This window comes from Taeniopygia guttata, chromosome 2, assembly GCF_048771995.1.
Source record: "Taeniopygia guttata chromosome 2, bTaeGut7.mat, whole genome shotgun sequence".
Classification (NCBI taxonomy): Eukaryota; Metazoa; Chordata; class Aves; order Passeriformes; family Estrildidae; genus Taeniopygia; species Taeniopygia guttata.
In genome coordinates, this window is record NC_133026.1 from 134,964,224 (window position 1) to 134,984,291 (window position 20,068).

The 20,068-nt window shown below is 35.8% G+C and overlaps 1 long non-coding RNA gene across 1 annotated transcript; it reads right to left on the minus strand.

Moving 5' to 3' along the window:
* Positions 1 to 1,893: 1,893 nt before the first annotated feature.
* Positions 1,894 to 18,949, minus strand: LOC140682469 (uncharacterized). Its single transcript, XR_012054253.1, has 2 exons — positions 18,685 to 18,949; positions 1,894 to 2,420 (listed from the first exon to the last, which is right to left on the minus strand). It is a non-coding gene; the product is annotated as an uncharacterized lncRNA (long non-coding RNA).
* Between the last annotated feature and the right edge of the window lie 1,119 nt (positions 18,950 to 20,068).

Below are 20,068 nucleotides of genomic sequence, written 5' to 3' on the forward strand. Positions count from 1 at the left end.
GATCTCTATCTATAACTGTAAAACTAGACTCTCATTTTTCAGTTAATAAGAAACCAAAACACTTTCATACATCAATAACATATTTATCATATTTATGGTAAGAAAAATGATGCTGGAATGTAAAAGCTTTATCATTCTATTATTGATTTAAATTAGCCTGAAACAGTGCTTTAGAGTCCATTATTCTTCCACTGCCTAGTCTCAGACTACTCTACATCATCAGTACATCAGTTGATAGTGTTCATTGGCAGTAAAAAAAAAAAAAAATCAAGCTTTCAGTGGCTTTGACTGAACTAACTTCTCATGTGTAGTCCCTTGCTAACAGAGGTCTATTAAAAGAACAGCTTGCAAAATTGCAGCAGATGCATCTACACAACCAGTTTTCTGACCTGTGAAATAAATAACAATTTTAAATTCACCTACCTGTAACTCCCCTCAGCCACAACTTTACATTAAAGTTAGAATTTATTTGTTTGTTTTCTTTCAATAAAATAAATGTTTTCTTAAAATAAAAAAAATATACTTATATTGCCACAGAAAGTACATGTCCAATTTCCCCTTAATTTTCCCAAGTGAAGTAACTTTCCAAGTAAAGTCCTCAGATGGCTAAAAATATATATTATTACATTTGAGGAGTTAATCCAATTTCTTTTAGCCTAATCTAGACTTTTCCATAAAGTATAACACCACTTCAGTGCATGTCAGGTGAAGCAAGTGAATTTGCCAGTTCTATTTTAAACATACCATCTGCAACATTTTTGTTGTAAATGTTGGCAGGGTACTGACACCACATTACTAAAATGAATGAGACCTGACATGTGAAAAAAATCCCAGATTTCTGTTACAGCTAATATATAGATATATGAATAAATATATATGTAAATTGGCTCTTATTCATTCTTTAGACAATGTCAATGCTACTATTAATAGCAATGGTGTAGACTGTACTAGTATTCTAATACCTGTTTAAGTTCTGCTGATCTTGTCAGAAATTAAAGGAAGAGATCTTGCTGAATAATGATTCTTGGCACAGTAGAGTAAACCATCTATGTTGCTTTCCTGACTCATGCTGTCAGCAGCAAGAACTTATCATGGTCAGGTTTTTGTGACAATAAACTGATGGTGCTTGGACTCCTGAAAAGTTGAAAGAAAAGCAAGTATTTGGAGATTAAGGAGCCTGCCTTAAAATGTGTGTATGAATGTGACATGGGCAAGTAAGATAGCCTCTTAAAGTTTTTTTGTCATCCTTTACATTACCTATAAAATATTTGTAATTCTGATAGCTAATAAAGTTAAATGGTTATACAGCTCTTCATGCCATTTTACTAATATCACTAAAAGCCAAACCATCACTTCATTGACAATTTGGATAGAAATTTGCAATGTTGCAGATTCCTACAACATTTTTTTTTTTTGCATATTAATTCACTTTACAAGCTCACTTTTTTTCCTGAATTAAGATTATTTCTTTTCTTTCAGAGTAAAAGCAAAGTGAGAAGGGACATTTCCAGAATTCGTGTATATCAGGCTATCTAAGAGAATAAATGTAGTGTTATGTACTTTTTTTTTTTGGTGGGGAGGCACTTAACTGTATCACTTAACCAAATAGTACAATATGATTATCAGATTATCAGTACAATATATGTATTAAATATGTATTATAATATATAGAATATATGTATTAAATAGTACAATACATAGTACAATATTATTTAGTACAATACATTTAATACATATATGTATTAAATAGTACAATATATGATTATCTGTCATAGTAATATCCTGTCCATTCTTGAAAAACTCCTTCCACTGTTTATAGATGACTCCTATATTTGTGTGCTCTTTTAAAACAGAAGAGGGCTCTGGGACAATGTTTGTGTGCACAACAGCAGAGGTGGAGAAGTATTTTAATAATCCACAGCAAAAAATTTATTCTGGTCATAGAATTATAGAGTCATTTAGACTGGAAAATACTTCCAAGATCATTAAGTCCAACTGTTAACCATTAAACAAGCTCAACACCAGCCAGTGTCCCTACATACTACCTCTGCATGTCTTTCAAATGCCTCCAGTGATGGTGTCTCATCTACTTCCCTGTGCAGCTTCTTCCAATGCTCTGAAAGCCTTTGGTGAAGACTTTTTTTCCTAATATCCAACCTAAACCTCCCCTGGTACAACTTCAGGTGCTTCTTCTGGTCCTGTTGCTTGTTACTAGGAAGAAGAGACCAATCCCCCAGGACCAACATTTATGTAGTTGTAGAGAGTGATACAGTTTTTATTCAGCCTCCTCTTCTCCAGGCTAAACACCAGCAATTCCCTCAGCCACTCGTCTCAAGACTTGTTCTTGGTCCTGTCCTCCCAAACGCAGCTCCCTGTCCATCCTTCTGCTGGTGCTTGCACTCACAGACCTGTGAATTCACCTGCAAAGCAAAAGGACCAGGGTGAAAGAAATAGGCTGTGGGGCTACTGCAGGAGGGTTTTCAGACCCATTTGTGCTGGCAACCTTTGAGGCAATTGCCCTTGATCTATTCCCCAGACCATGGGGAGAGCACTTTGTTCTCTCCCACTGGCATGCTCATATGGATTCTCAGTCAAGCATCATTTCTAGGTTTTTCTGTGCATTCCTATCTTCTAATGTAAATATGGAATAGAATTTCTATTGTTCTATTATTCTAATAGGATAAACAAAACATATATCCTAGGATTCTATCCCTATCAGGTCCTCAATAATTTCCTATAATCTTTAACTCCCCACTGGCACACTGGCTGGTACCCTGCTAAGTGTGAGTGTTTGCTTCATACGGTGTCAGTACAGTGCTGTAATCATTGCTTTATATTTCCAATGAGAACACAATTTACCACCTTGTACTTTTATTGGAGTTTGTTTCAGATCAATACCTAGATGTAATACTAACAAAACAAAACAGAACAAACAAACAAAACAGACACAAACATCTTGATATTAGGTCTGCACCATCTCCAGCTTTTAACTGATTAAATTTATTGGCTTTTAAAAGATGTCTGTGCTAGGCCACTCTATTCTTCATGAACTGGCCTTCTTTTATATTAACCTAAAAATACAGGGAAAATAGAAAATAATTTTTAAAAATTATTATGCCTAACAGAAGTATCATAATTCATTAATCAGGCCCTGCAGCTGTCTCTACTCTTAAATTTTTTTTTGTGTTAAGCTCATCAATTGTAACCAAGTCACAGTATGGTTGGGAACAGTGTATGTGTGACTCTATATATTTGTAATAAACATAATTTATCAAATAACTTCTTGGTGTTTAATGTAAGTGACAAGGTTTTGGTAATGGGAGATGCGGGGAGGGCCTTTGTGAGCAGAAGCCAGAGATTTCTCTGTGCTGGACAGTCAGTTCCAGATGGCTCCAAAATGGACTCACTGCAGGACACAGCTGAGCTTGGCAGAGGAGTCTGTGGTTTCTCTGGGAGAATTTATGTAAGACATGATAAAAACCACTGCACAGCAAGGAAGGGGACAAAGTGGAACAAACGATCCCACTAACACTGAGGTTAGAGAAGGAAGAGGAGATGTTCCAGGTGCTCAAGCAGAGACCACAGTGGAGCAGATATCCACACTCCAGACCATGGAGAATCTCCCACTGGAGCAGCTAGATAAGTTCTAAAGGAAGTTGCAGCCTGGCAGACCCCACATTGGAGTATAAAAGGACTGCAGCCCATGAAGAGCTGCAGTCCTTTTATACTCCCATGCTTTAGCACAGGAAAAAGTCTGAGGAGGAAGTAGCTGAAAGGAACTATTATTACAGACTGGCTGTAGCACCCACTCCCTCTGTGTTGCTTGGAAGGGAGACCATACTGTTGTGCCTTCATTTCTCACTGTCTAACTCTCTTTTTAACTGGTAATAAACTAAATTTTCCCCATGTCAAATCTGTTTTGCTCATGATAGAAATGAGTTTTCCACTCAATTTCCAGGGAACTCCAATTGTGAAATGGGTTAAGAATAGCTGGGTGCACATCTGGCAATCAGCCAAGGTCAATCTATCGCAGTTATATAATGTATTAAAGAGATAAACCCCAAAAAACCCATAGAGTATTTAAAATCCAAATGCCAACACTTGGATTTGAAATAACACCTTAAGCTGTTCTTCGTCTTTAAAGTCACAGAATGGCAAAACATCTTTCTGCTTTATTATTCTTAAAGGGCTTCTAGAGAAACTCACAGAAAATGTGGTGCTGTTGGATCCAGTCTTTTGGATCAAAGAATGCTTTCATCTGAACAGTAGTAACACCATTGATTCTTTATTTTCCAAAGCTTCCTTGGTGAATCCTCAAGTACTGGCAGCAGTTGGGGTTTGGATATGGCAGGTGGGAGGGAATTACAGGACGTGCTTACCCAGATGAGCAGCCTCCTGTGGGCTGTAGTGTGTGCACCTGCTGTGGTCTTAGTGTAAACTGAAACAACCATCTACCCCTTCAAATCTTTTGCAGTTAGTCCATTTTCCTGGTACTTTTTAGAGATGGGTTCAGGCCCAGAGATGCTCTCAAATCTCTGCTGTTCCTGTCTGAAATAAAAGATCTATGAACCCTTTACGTAAAACCCTCCTAAGAGGTTCCATTGAAAGAATCAGAGTAAGGGGGTGCTAGGTATACAATTGAAATAATGCCTAACAGGAGAGTGGCAGAACTGCCTTTTGGTTATCAACAGCAACCTCTCTTCAGTCCTTGGCCTTTGTTTGGTGCAGATGCTAATTCCCAGGGTGTCTCACATGACAAGACATTACTCCCAAAGCAGCAAGCACCTTGAATACGTAGACAACAGCATCACAGCTAAAGGTGAACAGATGAAAGCCAGAGAGACAGTTGTAACACACTTCCTGGAAAAAAAAAAAACAAACCAACCCCATCCCTGCTGCAATTACTCTACACTTGCCTTTAGGTTCAAATTATATTTATGGGAAAATTGAACTCTTTAGAATTTTTAATAATAAGAATTACATGTACAGCATTTTTGAACAAATAAAATCCTCTTTGTAAGGAAAATAGTATTTCTGTAAATTTATGCTGTTTCCTTGTTAAATCCTGTGTATTTTTCCATAAAGTTATCTGGTTTACAAGCAGAAGTTCTATATTATGTTAATAAATGGAATAAGAATCTTATCTTCAGCTACTAGCCATATATTTTTATATAAATATATTTCATGTTCTTCTCTGATGTTGCAATAGCACTAGCAGATCTGGTAGTCCCAGTAGCTTGTATCTCTTACAGAAAAAATAAACTTTCAGTTCTGCAGAGAAAATCAGTACCTGCATAGAATATCAGCAGTGTTGTGATGGCTCACTACACAATTTAAAAACCTTCAGTTTTCCCACTTCGTCAAGCTGCTTCCAACAATTGATCAGCATCACTTTCATCTTCTCTGAACTGATTTTTTTCAATATGTATTCTGTCAAGGGTTGCAGTGATGGAAAAAATTGCTGAATGCATCTTGTGTTTGTTCTAGAAGGTGGATCAGTATGAAATATTGTAAAATGGAAAGGGGGAACAAGAGGTCTACACTCTCTATGGGAAAAAACCCACTTTTTTATCTATATCAGTCACAGAAAAAATTATTGTGGAACTAAGAAAAAGAAGCTTTTGTTTTGAAAGATTTCAAACATAATTGAGAGGGGATAGAACACTTCACAGCAATGCAGAATCTAGATATTCTGTCTATTGCCACTCTCTAGCAGAGATACCAAACAAAAATTTAAAAAATATTTTTTGAGTTATTTTGTGTCCTTTCAAACTAAATTCTTAAGAAGCTTGTGAAAGAAATTTGACCTTTGTCCCTTTTAATGGAGGTACACATCATGTCTATATTATTTTCTTCGTTCAAATTCAGCACTTCTGCCTTCATATTCTCTCATTTAAGATGAAAAATAGAGATTAGTTTAAAAACTGTAATCTTTCCTCAGAAGATTTTATTTCCTGATATTTTTTCTTCCTTTGACAAAATACAATATTGTTTTCTCTGATTAAGTGTTTTATTATTTTTCTGACCATTAAAAGTTGTTTCATACTGTGCTTTCATGGTAATGTGAGCATTCACACGACCACCTCTGCTGTGGTCGTCAAGTCCCATTAAGTGGAGGGAAGTGGACTCAGTGACCTCAAAGGGCAACTTCAGTCCTAGGGTTTTTATTATTTTTCCTTCCAGTTCTGAAAAACAAAACCTGAAAAAAACTTGAGCTAATGTAACTGACCATACATTTCTGTTGAAAGTGGCAGCTCAGGTCAAGGAAAAGAATTGGAAATGTCAACTGACTGGTTTGAGAAACCAACAGAGGAGGGATGGGATTGGGAATGTCCCTGCATAGTGACAATGACAAAGCTGTGACTGAGCAGCAGTAACACTGCAGGGCATTAGGATTGCAGGAAGAGAGTCGGAATCAGTGACAAGTTGAAAGGATGTCACATTATCAGTCTGTCTGTGTTGCAGTATTGATCCATGCCTGCAATTCCTCACATATCCAGGGTACTTGCAAATAGCTGAGTTAGTTGCTCTTATCATGGATGCAGAGATTCCCTGTACAAATGCAGGATAGCTATGTTTTGCTAAGAAATACAGCTGAAAAATAACCTTCTGAGTAGGAATAAGTTATTGCTTCATCAGCATTCAGTACCACAGGAGGAGTTCAGGGTAGATGAAAACCAAACAGAGGAACAAAGAGGTTTAGAAGAGTAGATAAAAGGAGGGCAATGAAAAGAAAAGCATTGCACTTAATGTGCTCAGGGAAAGGTAGAGGACAGGGGCAGAGCCGGAGGCTCTGTACTCATGGGATCTTCCTTCCAGCACCATGTGTTACAGACTAGCAGATAGTGTGGAGATCATTATTTTATTGATAGTGTGTAGTAGTGGGATTTTGAAGTTTAAGAAATTGTTTAAAATAATTTTAATGGTTTGTTCCTATTTACCCCTGTTCAATTTTCCTAATAGTCTCTCCCCAAAGTTGTTTTCCACCTGTTTTCCTGCCTTTGCCCGTGTCAGTCCTGGAGTATACCTCCCTGATTTCCAGACCCTTCCCTGCCTATCATCCAAATCCTGCCCCTGCAGCTTGGCTTTCATTATTTGCTACATCCATTTATCTGGAAGCTTCCCCGTCAGTTATGATATTTTCTTTCACTCATTGCCACGTTATGTATGCACTTTCCCCTTCCCTATGGGTTTTATGTTTACACATATCCACCCCGTAGTCCTCCTATCTAGCCCTTGATTTGTTGTTTAAAAGCCGCCGTTTTTGCTACTTCGTGCCTTTTGCCTTGCCTTTACTTCGAGTCGTGACACTGCATCACCTGTGCCGCTGCCCCCTGCGCGGGGAAGAATAAAGATTGCGCAAAGATGCAAGCAAGGGGTCCTTCCCTCTTTTTCTGCCTCGGTCCCCCGACGTGGGTCTGCTTTTGTGGGTGAGGGAGTGCAGCCGGTGGCCGAGGGGGGGGCCGCTGCTGACCCGGGGAGAGAGGGGCTGGGGCTCGCTCGCAGCCAGCGTCGCTCCCTTCTCCTGCCACAGGGCCCGGTGTCAATAGCGGGTGAACACAGGGATCTTACTTCGGACTCTGGTATCTGGAATGCTGTGTCCTCACCCCAAATCCTTGGCCCAAATTCCTCAGCCCAATAGCCTCAACTAGCTTTTTGATAGGGTGAGTAGGGCAGCAAGAAGCACCCTCCGTTGGACCCAGATGAGCTTTGGAGAGTGCTTTGTGGGTTCTGAGGGTGCTGCAGATCCTGACGGTGTTGAAGAAGGAGAAACTCTTGCTGGGGGCTAAACTTCGAAGTTTACTGTGACCCAAAAAAGTCCAACAGCAAACAAATATAGCCAGCCAACAAGAGCACCCAAGAGGTGCCTGCAACAAGTTATATACGGGGAGGGAGGAGAACCAACAAGCCAATGGGGAGACATTAGGGAGTGGCTCTTGTGGGGATCGACATATGATGGAACCAGTGAGGGATAGACTGGGGAGGGGCCCCAGGCCCTCATCCAATCACCCAGCGCCCTGGATGGAAGCTTCTAGAGGTAGGGAAAGGGACACCGAGTGACGGAGAAGGCACCTGGGCGGGGACAGGGGAATGACTAAGCAGTTTTTAGGTGACTGACACATGAGGTAGGGCGGGAAAACTCAGGGAGAAACCACATAGGATGAGGGGGTACATAAGAACAAACCATTACAGAATAAGACTATAATAAAATCTAAAAACGCAACTCCACACTGGAATACTATAATCATGCTATAACCTGTGCTGCAGAGGTTGAATGTTTATATTTTTTCTCTGTTTAAGGTATTTTTGGAAATGTGAACTTATATCTAGAACTCACTTTATGTGGACACAAGCTTGTAACTGACAAAAAAATTACAGCACAGTAAAATTTGTGTTTAAATGTGATGACTGTCACTCACAAATCTGACTAGTGAAAGGACCTCACTCATCCCTCATCCTTCATCCTTTTGGCAGAAGCACACAATGGAAAGTAAATGCTCTACAAAGGAATGTTGATTTCTGGAAAAGGTTTGTGTGTTTTATTTTATGGGAAGGGAAAGATCTCTTTTACAGGCCTTAAAAAATATTCTAATTGAATTGCATAATTAAACAACTTGGGTTTCTATACAGAAGGAAGATGAGAAAAAACACTTGCCCTTTACAGTGAAAAAACTTTCTATATTAGACTTTATAATGTGTCTGATAGCTGTTTTTCTGTGTCTGAACTGACTTATGTGCATGTAGTTTGCTATACATAGTCTGCAATATATGTCTTACCCTGTTGTATTGAATAGGCAGTTAGGGTGCTGTGGATATGCTAGTAAAACCTGAAGATACCAAGTCTTTCAAGAGATCTCAAACATCAATGAATGACTAGCAAAAGTACCTTCCTGAGAGAATTTGAATAACTGATCTTTTCCATAGTTTAGCCTTAGGAACAACAAAAAACAGGGTGTTCCAGTCTAAAAGGAGAGGAAATATGTCTCAAAACAACAAAAGGCAGCAGGAAAAGATGTTCATGGCACAGAAAATATGCCTTGGACCACAGTTTTTTGATTGCAATTTCTTGGCATAGCACAGTCTCAGTAACATAAGTAACATAATTACCATACATGTTTGCCATTAGCAGCCTGCAAAGAGCTGAGCTCAGAATCTAGGTTCTCCCAAAGAAAATATTTAGCCCAGTTATCTAAAATGGCTCATCTATCTATCTATCTATCTATCTATCTATCTATCTATCTATCTATCTATCTACCTCTCTATCTATCTATCATCTATCTAGTTTGAAACAACATGTATAGGAATTAATTTTACATAATAATAATACCCATAAAAATTACACAATTTCTTGTTTAAATATTAATATTTATAAAGCACAAAAACCAAAACAGTGGTCCATATACTTCCGAAAGATAATGCTAGGAGTTCTGAGGCAGACAATTATGGAATAACTTCTGGACAAGAGGAAAAAAAAAAAAAGTTTTAATCTATATATGAAAATGGGTGAACTTTGTCCCTCTAAGAAAACTATTCCTGCTCATTTCGGGAAAATTGGAATAGATGACCTTTAAAGGTCTGCTTCAATTGAAACTACTATGTGATTCTGTGATTTTATAGATTAGTCTATATTCTCTATTGTCTATAGCACAAAAGAAGTGCCATTTTGCCTAGGGATAGAGCATCACACAGGTCACCACATACACGTCAGAAATGCTGATAACTACTTCTCTCTTTCTTGTTTAATTGCTATTTTATGTTCTACAAGTTAACCAAAACTGACACTAATAAATTTAACATTTTGAACATCAAGAACTTCCTAAGTAGCTAATCTAGATGGGTGAAAATATTTCAAGTGAAAAAAGTAAATTGCCTTTAATGACATATCTAAGTTCCTACAAGCTTAATTGTTAAGTAAATTGTTAAGTAAAAGTGTCATGTGTCATACATTATGCAACATTAGCATCTAGCTAAAGTAAGTACAGGTACAAAGTCATAGACCTTAATGAGGCAAAAATGTCCTCCAAAATAATGCACAAGTATAATTTTAATTCTACTTAGAGGCCATAAGACAATAATAGAAAAGAAAAAGGAGAGCTTGAAAGGGAAATCACCCAGCAGCTCTCAGACTTTGGTTTGCTATTATGTTTATCTCTTCTCAAGAAGACAGAAGAAAGTTCTAAATTACTTTTTCCTTCCCTCTAAAATCTCAAGCATTGATTTTTGTCTCTTGATTCTTTAAGGTCTTAATGATTTCTGAGAGTTCTGACATCAGAACTTTCACAAAATTTAGATCTCCATATTCCTTAGGAGAAAATCTCGAATGTCTGAAAATGTTGGGTAGGTTTTAAGGACAAAATATTGAAATTTTAAGAAATGTAATATGATATATAAAATAAAAATGTTTCTTTGTTGTAACTTGGGTCTTACACGTACTGATTAATGTTTCAGTCCTCTGACTGTATCACAATGTAAATTCACGAATGAGTATGGCATAACTTGAATTTAACTTCACTCACCTGTGTTTATGTCTCTTGTGCAAATGTCTATGCATAAACACTCCAATACACCTAAATCTGACTTTAATCCCACATACTAGGAAAGGTCAGGCTGCATTCACTGGGCCTGAGGGAATATGGCACAATATGGTTTATGCCCATGTGGATAAATTCTCTCCCCCTTCAACTCAGAGTGCCTTGGAAATATTTTCTTCCTGGCTGAAAGGGTTCCAGGAAAGCTGAGACCCTTGTGCCCAGCCAGTCTCTCAGTGTCCATTACAGGGAGCCTTCACTGAAAGCCCTGGGTCCGAGGGTGGTGGGACTGACTGAGCCAGGGACACACCAGCAGCATAAAGGAGACTCCTCAGTGCATCTTCCCACTTGGAGTGTGTTACCTGCTGCCAGTGACTGCTTGTGCCCATGAAGGATTCAACACTAACAGTTTACAGAATAACACTATCAATATAAAATTGTGACAGGTTAAGGGCCAGGAATTGCCAGTGATAGAGCATGATGAAGAACTTTCAGCAAAGCTCTTCAGTGTTTTCTACTTTTAGTGGCCTCCTGTCAGGTCGTTTGTTTTGGACGAGGCATGGGTTTCTATTCAGTACTAGAAATGGAAAGAAATTCAAATATGATGCTAAAGAAGAGATGCTACTAGATGCTGTGGTTAAGTTTTTCTCACCAAGAGTACATTGTGTTTATTCAGATATTTCTGAAATGAGCAAATTAAGAGTGGTTTTTGCAGGTTCATGAGTATTTACCAGAACAGCCAAACCATCAAAACAAAGGGTTGCACAAAGATTAAAATCTAATTTATCCCATTAATATTTTTCTTCCTTATTTTACCTCATTATATCAAATAAAAAAAAACTTGACTGAATTTAAAAATTGGAAAAATCAATCAAAAATACTAACAGAGATGTTGTAACTATAACTAGTGTTTTTGTCCAGAACAAACTGATGCAAACCCCACTACCCTCTCCAAAATCTTTCCTTGTAGAATAAGCAATTCTTACTCTGATTTCCTTTGAAGTTGTTATGAACTTAGCTGTAAACTACTTGCATTTTGTTCTAGTTAATTCTTCTTTTATTTTTCTTTCCTGAAAGAATGAAACTTTATCTGTATTTTCTCAATGAATAGAGATATTAATAAGGAAAATATAAGAATGATGGAGTAGTTGTGCTTTTTCATCTTAAAGAGTACTTGTTTTAATAAGTTAATCACCCTAATAATTTTTCCAGTGCATTTTTTCATTAAATATCAATATGATTTCAGATCACAGAAAAGGTAACTTGATAAAGTGGAAAAACATATGAAAAACAGGATAACCAGAGAGTGACAAAGCAGCAAAATTAGCCAACCCAAAATGCTGAGAGGTGTCGTCAATTTAGAGGTTGTGGTTTGAATCTCTTCTTTCATTAAGAAATGAAGTTTTGGTACAACCTGTAGGAGACAGTTGTCCCTATTGACTTCAGATGTAACCTTCACATTTTCTTTAGATGGGCGAAGTTTCAGGTAATGATAAGATTAAATATTTATCTATGTATCTATATATAGAAATGCATCATAAAGACATTTTGCTTATTACAGGAATTGCTCTTATTTTGAGTGTGACCCAGGTCAGGGTGGCCCTAAATTGATACACTGTAATTTTTCCCTTTTGACTATAAATAGAATATTTGTTTCCTGGCTTGGGAATCTGTTGAAGTTATATGAAGTACAAATATATAATCTACATATATTAACAGCAAAGCTCCTCTTAAATGTAATATTTTTTCATCTGGATTACCTCTTTATTTTTCCTCTTTGCATAACAGAAACTTACAAATTTGAGGAAAAAATTAAGAAAATAAATTTAAGAGAAAAATTAATTATTTATCATAGTACTAAAAAATTGCAAAACTCCAGTGCTATCTGGGCTTCATTAATATGATAATTTTTTAATACTGGCATTAGAAAGCCTGTGTAGTGTCAGTTCTTATGTGCCTATCAGTCTAAGTTAAATAATTTTCAAAATGCTAATTTTGAGCTGAAGGACAAGCAAGCAACAAAATTCACTTTGCTATTTTTACCAGACTTCACATCTATCAAGTAAAATGTAATGCCCTATTCCAAGAAGCAGATCTTCAAAATGGTGTATAGGGAGTTACACAAACAAATCTCTTTAATGTAAACATGACTTGAGCACATAACCTCCCAAGAGAGATTTATAAAAGGTACCTCTCATCATCTCTAAATGTATTTGAATCAAAAGGCAGTCCTGAAAGAATAGAAATACTTTTTTATGTTAATTAAAAAAGGTAGCTCTAGCTACCATTTTTTTTAGCCACTACTATACCAAAATGAGAGAAAGAATGAGGGAAGGAAGCAGCTGTTTTCTGAGGATAAGGAAAGGAGTTTTAAAAACCTCCAATAAAGTAATGACCTGCATAAACTGAGTCTTGAAAATATCTTTAATTATGATAAGATAAAATGTACTTTTTTTTTTGTGCATGAAAAAATTAAAATTTCTAAATGCTGTATTGTCAATTTTATATAAATGTTACTTAAAATACAGATGCTACATGTTTAGATCATGGTAGTCTGATGGAGAAGATCATCTTAGATTACTCATTGACAATCCATTACTTTTGAAAGTCAATATCTGCTTGAAGATTGAGAACAGCATACTATTGCTGTGGCTTCTGTTCCAGAACATTTTTTATAAATAAGCAAATTAAATAGTAAGGCTTATTCATGATTAGGGCAAAGAATTCACTCCATATTGAAAAAAAAAAATAGATTTTAGTAAAGTATTTCAAAATAAATGACATTCAGGAATGATAAATACTCAAATCAGACTATAGAATATGTTCATGAAGGTGTAGATAGCAAAAATAAAAAGGAAGAAAATGCAAAATCCATCACAGACATTACTTGTTCAGGCTAGTGAAGTGAAACATAATTAGAAACTGGAAGAACATGAATGTTTATGGTACTTGAGCGGAGAAAAAATGGACATTATTTTTAAAATCCTAGATGTTAAATCCTTTACACAGTCTTACCAGACTAAGATGGAGGCAGTAAGTCAGCCCATGAAGAAAAAACATGGTTGCATCTTGTAGCTTGCACTGCAAGAAATAGATTAATACCAAGCCCTGATATTTTCTCTGAAAAAATTGAGACAATGTCACAGATAATTTGGAAAAAGTTTCATCAACTCCAGTATTCCTTTTTTTTAATTAATTGGTGGCAGCTGTAATAAATTATTGCACGTCAGCTGAATTTTACACAGTCTAATTGGAAAACTATTTTAAATGTGACTCATCTCCAAAATCAGAGGTTGCATTCACTATACCAAAGCATAAATATCAGCTGGCCTGGAATTTAATATAATCACATTAAAATAAAGTTTCTTAATGGATTAGATAAAGTGAATGATGACATTTTTATCTATCATAAATATATGTTCTTATTTAAGTTATCTACATTCTGGTAGAATAGTTTGAAATATCAAGCAGGCTAGTGAAATAAGACTTTGAAGATCAAGAATAAAATAAATACATATCTAAAATTGCTGTGCTTCATTATTCCTGTGATAGGATTTTCTCATTTGAAATGTCAGGAGATAAAACCATTTTCCTTATTTAGAATGTGTACCACTTAATTAAAATTGCACTGTATTGTAGATCAAAACCCACCAGTATTTCATTTCTAGAAATTGTATTTGGATTATAAGCAAGATAGAAAAGAAAATATTGCGACTTCCTTTCTGGTTTAATGAACTATCTTCCTAAAAGCCTCAGTCCTACTTTTAACTGAAAAGTAGCAAACATAGTACAGTAATTGTCAGTGAAGAATATGCATAGACTGATACACCTATGTTTGAATCCCTGAATATATTAAAAATTACATTTTAAAAGCATTCAAAATAGTATTTATGAATATCAGCAAGTTCATTCTGAATTAATTTTAAAAGAATAGTTTCGATTTTATTCAACTGAAACTGAAAGCAACATTTACATTCATTTGTTAAGCTATCATGTGTGAGACACCATCTGTCACATGAAAAGTGGAGATTTATTCAAACCCTCTGTGTTCAATTTGTCAGCCAGCACCCCAGAAAAGCTGACACCCTTTTTCCCAGCCAGTGTGTCATTGTCCCATTATAGGGACCCTTCACTGAGAAGTTCACTAGATCAGAGGATGGTTCATCTGACTTCCTCAGGGCCACACACCAAACAGAGAAATCCCCTCCTGGGTCTCCATACCTTTACATGCTTCCAGGGACTGCCAGCACCCTTGACGGACTCACACTAGCAGTTTACAGAATAACGTTCTTTATTAATAAAGTTGTAACAGATTAAGGTTTGAAGATGTGTTTGTGTGGAGCATGAGTGGCTTTAGTCATGCCTCACACTCACGGAGGGGTGGCTGTACCGAGGGGTGGCTGTCCTAGCATGGTACCTGTGATAACCTTGGGATGGGCTCAGGTGTCAGTCCAAGGAGAGTGACTTCACCAGAGCTGCTGATTCCATAGCAGACATCTTCCTTTGTCTCCTTTGGTTTTCAGCTGCTCTGTGGCTTACGATCTATAAAGTACCACTATAAAGCTCCCTCTGCAAAGGTTTCAACAGTCTGGCCACAGTGTCTCCACCCTGTTCCACCCTCCATTTGGTCCCATTTAGATTTTACTGTGTATGGGATGTTTGGTGTGCTGATCCTGTTCCTTCCAGGGAGTAACAACTTTATTTTTCCCTGTAACTTCTGTACCATTATGTTTTTACCCTCAGTCATGTTCCCACACAATCATAAATATGTTATTCTATCATATTGGTTATTAGCATACATTTATCTAATTGACTGATGAGAGAATACCATGTAGTAATGACTTCAGAGACCGATGGGACTTATTATAAAAATATTCTAGACAAAACTGAGCAGCTTATTTTTCTAATTTAGAGGGTGGTTAGAGGTATTGCCTTGGAAAAATATTTTTAGTACTGTGTTTCTCATATTTTTGATCAGCTATAGCAGAATTCTTTTCAGTAGACTCACTGCAAGGAGGAAACCTTTTTTTTTGTTTCTCTTAAAGAAAATATTGCTCACTGGATAGTATCCAGTAGCTGCACTAAGCTACCAAAGCAAGCATTCTTCCATTTCTTTAAATTTTCATTTAATCATTGGAAAATATAAGAATCTAAGTCCTGAAAGAGCCTTTGTCTGTTGCTTCATAAAAAGCCATTTTTCACAAAGAAAAAGTACATCAAATTGCAGTGCTCCTGCAGGCAATGAGATTATTATTTTCTTTGACATATGGGAAAATCAGAAACTATTTCTTTAGAATACTGAGTCAAAGAAAAGAAACAAAAGATTCAAACTTCAACAAGTTAGCCAGTATTGGGGACAAGCAGTCATTTATTCACCAAGAATGTCCAAAGAAACAAAAACTTTACAGGGTTTATATATGTTGCAACACAAAGGTTTCCCATAGCCCCTTTTCTTGTTGTCAAAGCCCCAGTTTTTCATCTTACTGTTTCAACTACTATTAAACATTTAATCCATCACTAGTTAAAGGATAACTCAAAGCTCATCTTGTTAAACTATGTATATTAATATAAATTTCTTAGGTAAGTAGTTCACTAATAAGTTCTGTAGGTGGATACTTTTGGAGTGTGTGAGTTTGGAGTTACTCCATAGACTTTCTATAATATCTATCTTACTTTATTAGAGTAAAGTTATCTATTAACTAGAACTAAGAGCAGTGAAAGCAACAAGATTATAAAGGCTAAAATAGCAAAACCACAAAACACAAGTTTTTTAACTAATTTAAATTTTAAAAAATCAAGGTCATTAATTTTTTACTATATGCTGCTTTTGCACTACTTGTTTTTGGGTTGTTTCACTACTTGTTTTTGGTAATGTTATTAAAGGATTTTATTCAAATCAGATTTATTAAAGGATCTTGCTTCTACCATCAATAATTATTTTTTGTGGCTTTTTCAGGTTCTTTCCCTTTCATTTTCTTGTGTCAAATAACTGGAATAAACCCAGTAATTTAAATAATACTCATTCAGATTAAGATTCATTACTTTTTCTAACTAAATAGTATTTTGCATTAAATCAAAAATTTAAAGACAAAAGCATGAGAAACTTCTAAATGTGAGCTGTTACTCAGAATTTCATGATTGAAAGATTTGTATTTGACAACTTTATACAATGCTGTCTATGAATGTTTTAATTTTCAGTTTCATATTTAAAATACATGCATTTTCCAAATGCACTTATGAATATGTAGAATTATGTCTTTAAGCTGTGAGTATTCCATTAACTCTTTTTTCTGTGCCTTGTTTCATATAGACTTTCATATAGACATAGGTTGTTTCATATAGACTTATGCCTTCAATATCAAAAAGAAGTATCAGAAAAAAACTAAGGCATTTCCTATTGTTTCTAATGGTTTATTTTGAAGCTACCTTTTAAAAATATCAAATTTGCTGCATGTTTTTCTTACTATTAAAAATCCAAAAGTAATGAAGATCTAACTTGTAACTCTTTAAGAGGATGGCAGTTATTGTTTCTCATATTCATTTTATGAATTTCAGGATAAACTGGGACACAACTGAGATATGAATAAATTATTTCATATATGTAGTCACATATTTTTTTATACTTTATTACATTTTATTTGCAATCAGTATATTTATTCTTTTTTTTCTTTTTTAAATATAAGAAGTTTATACTTATGGCAAATTCAGAATACCATATGGTGTACATAAATTTTGGCATTAATAATCTTTTTTTTGCAGTCTCTTTAAAGATTTGATTCCAATTGATAAAAAAAATTGCGTTATAGTTATGTATTCATTCCATATTATTTTTCCAAGATGAGGCAGTGTTTCATCCTCTGTCTCATGTTTTTTTGCTCTTTCTCAGATTCCATTCCATATATCCAATAAAGATTTTCTTGTCTCATAGGTTACCTTGGCTGGCTACCAGACCCCTAAGAAGTTGCTCTCTCACTCTCCACTTCCACAGGACAAGATGAGAAAATAGGATGAAAAAACTCCTAGACTGGGAAAAGGACAGGGATCTTGTTTGCCCATTGCAATCCCAGGCAAAACAAATTTGACTTAGGTAAATTAATTTTATTTATTCCTAATTAGAAATAGAGTAAAATGGTGTGAGAGAGAGTCAAAGCCACACATGTGTTTCCCCTCCAAGAATTTTCTTTGTATCCAGTTGTTAGAGTTTACTAAACTGTATTTTACTGAATTTATGTTTTTGAGTAGCTCTTTAACTGTTTGGATTTTTGTTATAAATATAAAAAGTCATAGGGTGTTTGCATTGGGATCTAGATATTCATGATAACCAGGCTGTACTTCTGTTCTTTCTTAATCTTTGTGTATTTAATAATTAATTTGAAGTTTATATAGTTTCAACAATAGAGAACAATGCACAAGGATCATAGCCTAAATAAGGTTTTCCTGGATGAAAATGCATGTATTTTAGGTCTTGCCAAAAAGAATATTCTTTGATCTTCTCTTTTATTACTTTCTCTCTGTAGTTTACTTAACTGAACTCTGAAAAAAGTTTGAAGTTTAAATTCTCCATGGAGCCTGAAAAGGGTGAGTGCTTTTCTGTATTTTTAATTGCTGAAACGGTTGATTACAAGTCTCACAAGTGCTTTCTGCTGCATAGACTGCTCCTGTACGATAATTCTGCTGTTCTGTCCCAGCCCACTATGCAACATCTATGTTTAATTGAAGAGTGTCATATGAGGTCTTCCTAAATCCTTTGATCACATATAGAGAAATGTAATACTAAATGTAGCAAGACGATAACAATGTACAAACAGTACATAGAACATACAACTTAGTGTATAATGATGAAAGCAATATGCAATGTAAAGTAATACACAGTTAAAATGATGATACATTGAGACTATGTATATTTTATGAGCTGTGTGTAAATTATGCATAATCTATAGGTATGTACACTTTATTCTCCTTTTTCAAGCAAGTAGATGAAAATGCTTGCATATTCATGTTTTCACCCTTCTGTCTGTAGAGAGCTAAAGTTCACCCTCTGCCCCCATTCTCTGACACTGTCTCTCACAATTATATAATGCTACTAAACCTTATTACACTACTACACACAGAAGTTTTCTTTTGAGTGAAGGACAAATAGGAGGAAAAAACATACCTGAAATTAACTTCTCACAGTGCTAAGTGCTCCTCTGCAAGCAAGTTTGGTACTACAGTGATAAGCATGGTATAAGTAGTTCCACATAATGTCTGTGAGTGTATTGTGACTCAGCGCTGAGGACCTCACTGAGATGGACTGTATGTAATATTTAACTAAGAGTTTTCAGATCAGTGTGACTGCATGACCCTTCTACACTCCAGTGGGCCAGGGGTTAAATCTGGCTAAATAGATAACCCACTAAAAAAATGTTGCCAGTGTTTCAATGTCTTTTGTGTCTTTAATGATGCTTGTACCATCGGGCATCTGCGTAAACATATGGATTTTTTCAAATGTGTGTGTAAGGATTTAGGTCGCGTTTGGACAGAACTACACCATGCATTATTTATGATAACCTCAGGTTTGTGTCTAATTTATAGAATTGCTTAAACTTGTCAGTCTTTCTAAATTATAGAGTTAGCTAAAGCATTATTTGCTTTATGTCAAGAAAACAAATTCTCCTGGAGATGAAAATAGCAGCATGCATCAAAAAGGAGAGGGTAAGAGTTGTGATTATAGGCTTCTAGACTCTAATTTATCCCACTTCAGGACCCCATTTTCTATTTTGTGGACAAGCCTTATACTTCTTTGAAATTCCTGGTCCTGATATTTTATGGCTTTTTACGTTCAAGCCTGAGGTGGTACTGGTGGAAAACCTGTGTCAGGCTTTAAAAATGTTTGTAACATTTTGAATATTGTTGCCACAGCTGCCTAAGCTAATTAGATGTTAGGTTCTTCAAGGCAAGGATTTCACTTAACCATGCACCCAGTACAATGGGATTTCCAATCTTAGCCTGAGTTTATAGACAATGGTATAATAAAAATGATTAAGAAGAGTACAAGGTTTAAGTAATGTTGATGACATGGTTTTGATGACTTCCCTGGAGTGATTATTCATCACAGTCTAATAAGATCATTAGGAGGAAAAGTTTCTTGTTTCAGTATACAGCCAGGAAAACATTTATGTGACCATGCTAAGTCCAAGTGCTGTAAACAGTAATGGTGCTGCTGTGGCTCTCCCTGTGAGTCAGGATCGGATGGCCACCTAAGGTCAGGGAGAGGAAGACACAAAGTTAGTGCAATTGACTTCACACAGAGAAAATTATAAAATTATTATCCTATTCATCCCATATGCTTATTGGAGATGTTAACATTTCTTTATTACTATATTCTGTCCAAACCAAAGTTGGTTGGGTTTTTTTTTTAGATTATTTACACTATTGTTTGCATTAAATTGGTAGAAAGCCCTTGTTAACTTTTCTAATTCATGGCTATGTTTCATCACAGAGGTGTGATTGGGTTGTGGTAAATAACAAAGTGGCTGTGTATACAACACCTTTCTGCT